We start from the raw sequence: 3,053 nt of genomic DNA on the forward strand, positions 1-3,053 counted from the left end.
TTCCTACTGAGCTATACCCTCAGCCCTGTCAGGACTCTTATCAATGACATGACTCCTTCATTACTAAATTGGATGTTAACTTTCAAATGCTAGAGGGTAGAAATTCAGGTGGAAACACATGGCTCAGCCTCTCTGGCTCAATACGGTGCAACTCTAATGGGCCATTTTAGCATGTGAGCCCTATGAGGTCAGCTGAGGCATTGTCAGGACTTCATTGTAGCTTCACCTCTTTGCCCAATTCTTTTCTGGCCCACAGCAAAGACAATTAACCCTTTGGGGCTGCAGTTTCCCCTGCAGGCGTCCGGCCTCGATCCACCTGTGCATAGCGGTCCTCGGCGCTCTGGCACCGCCTGCCACTCTCGCAAACCGGAGCTCCTATCAGTAGCCCTGGGTCACTGGACCTTCAGCTAACACAATGAGAGTTTCATTTCTGCCACAGGCCGACATTTTACAGAAGAATAAAATGGCTCACAAATTGTGATCCTCTCGGGACATTTGCTGTCCATTTTGGGACTACTTTCAAGGATCAATGTACTTATCAGAACTTGACCTTACTTTCCTTCTTTTGAGTTGCTTCCTGCTCTGTTAATATTATGCATCTAGAAACATGGGAGAAATGATAGACCCCCCCCCCATTTTTGTGGAACATTTACTAGATGATTTGGGCTAGGGACGGATTCAACACCCCTGCCCTAACTAAACTCAGGCAACTTTTGCGGGCACTGGAGTTATGACACAATGGAATGAGCTCTCTGGAAAGGAACACACAGGTGCTCCTGAAACAAATGAGAAGGGGCTCCTAGTCCAAGTGGGGGGAATCAGAGAGGGTTTATTGGGAGGTGACAAGTCACCTGAGGCCTATGTATGATCAAGGAATAATCTTAGAGCGTTAAGAAGGGGGCAGGGTATCTGTTATGTGGTTTACACATGCAGAATCACTCTGAGGTGTGGTGGCTAGAGAAGAGGCAGGGAGACCAGTGAAAGGGCTTCTGAACTGCTGGGTGGGGGCAGTGGGGTGCTGGCAGGGGAGGACAGAGAACAGGTAAGGTTCTAAAAAGATACTTCAGGCAGGAATAGCTAAAGGATGTAATGCAGAGAGAAGGCAAATCTCAAAGATGACTTCAGGGGCATCCATAGATGACCCCAGCAAGTGACTGAACAATAGTTAAATCTACTACATGGACAGACTATGGGATGGCTAGAGAGGTGGGAGAGGGGCTAGGAATGTGTATATCCTTCACTCATGACAAAAAGATTGACCTTGGGGTTGGGGTTGGGGTTGTGGCTCAATGGTAGAGCACTCGTCTGGCAGTGTGAGGCCCTGGATTTGATCCTCAGCACCACATAAAAATAAAGTAAAGGTATTGTGTCCAACTACAACTGAAAAAGAAAATAAATAAATATTAAAAAATGATCTTCAGAGGGAGGCACCATCATTCCAGTGCTGATGATTCATCAAATCCCAGCAGTGTCTGTTGACCTGTTGGGGACCTAGCAACCATGTCTCCTGGGGAGAAGAGACAGAGGAAAGTGGCGGCAACCTGAGGACTGACTGGAAGGGAAGGAAGAGGGAGCAGCGATTTCCAGAAGTGCACCTGTGAAGGAGAAGGAGTTAGGCAGCAACCAGCCACCTGGAATCTGGGCGGACAGAAGCAAGTGTCCCCTCATGGCCTGGGGGAAGGGGGCATTCTAACACCTAGAGTGTCACATCACTGTTCCTGGGGGATCAGGGAATTGTTATTTTGTTCCCTGGTTTTAAATGTTTAAAATAGAAAAAGGTTTAGGCATGAGTAAATAAATGTGGTGAGAAGAAGGAAAGGCTGAGGATACTGGTAGTGGGAGAAAGTGAGAGGGTTTTCTGATAGCATCAGAATTAGCAGCAGGAGTCTTTCCCCAGTGCACCAGCAACAAGGTGGAACCAGATGCAACAGCAGGTCATTCGGGTGGAGCTGATGGTAAGTTCTGGAGTTTTCACCTAACAGGTTCTGTTTCTCAGTGAAGCAGGGGGTGAGGTCTCTGAGAGCCTGCCAAAATCAAAGCTGCTCTCCCTCACAGGCCTGGACCTTGCATATTGTCTTCTAATTACAATGAGGGCCGAATTTCAGAACAAAGAGAACCAGAGACGTGCCAAAGAATTTACTGGATTATTTATTCCTGATCTATAATAATGCTTTGCAGTTTCCTGATAGTTTTCTACTGCTTTCTGCTTTCTACCTGCAGATGGCGCTCTCTTCATCAGATACAAACCACTCTGGACCTGGCAGGTGCAAGTGAGGAGGACCCAGCAGAGTGGGTCATAACCCACAGCCATACAATGGTGACTCTCTCCTAGGGTATCTAGGGTATCTGTCATCTCTGTCTCACTCCAAACCACAACCAAGTTTAGGGTTATGGAACTAGGCAGTGTCTCACCTCATCACTTTATAAGGCATAGAGGAAAACGCTTATTTATAGTAGAAATTTTAGCTGGCCATTTCTGGATCTTTCAAGGATTTATTTATCAGCAATGTGTCTTGCCACTTGAGGTCTGCTTATTGCTTCTGGGTGAACAGGGAAGGAGCCATCAGGATCAGGGTGGCAAGTCTTGAAACCAAGGAAAGAAAATTCTAGAAGGAACAAACTATTGAGAATCATTAGGCCCTGCAGTATTTTATCTTCTAAGATATTTTCATCCTGTTCACTTGAACCTTCCTGAAGTGTGTTAATTCTCTCTCGGTTCTCTGTCTCCTTTGGTGGCTGCCTCCTGAAACTTCCTTCCGAGAAGCAAGTGTCCCCTTATGGCCTGGGGAAAGAGGGCATTCTAACACCTCGAGCAGCCAGGTCACATCACTGTTCCTGGGTTGTCTTTCCACTTCACAGATTATATTAGTATAACTTATGTCTGCATTTTGGTATTGACGCTCCCTTTGCCCACTTCACCTAAATTCCCCTTTTAGCTTCTCTACAATGGAGAGCATTGGAGGGAAAGCATATGTAAATGGAGGAAAAGGACTGTTTTTCTGTCTGACCTGAGTTGGTGACTTGTGAGCACCTCATGCCCACCCCTCCACCTC

This window comes from Marmota marmota, unplaced genomic scaffold, assembly GCF_001458135.2.
Source record: "Marmota marmota marmota unplaced genomic scaffold, marMar, whole genome shotgun sequence".
Classification (NCBI taxonomy): domain Eukaryota; kingdom Metazoa; phylum Chordata; class Mammalia; order Rodentia; family Sciuridae; genus Marmota; species Marmota marmota.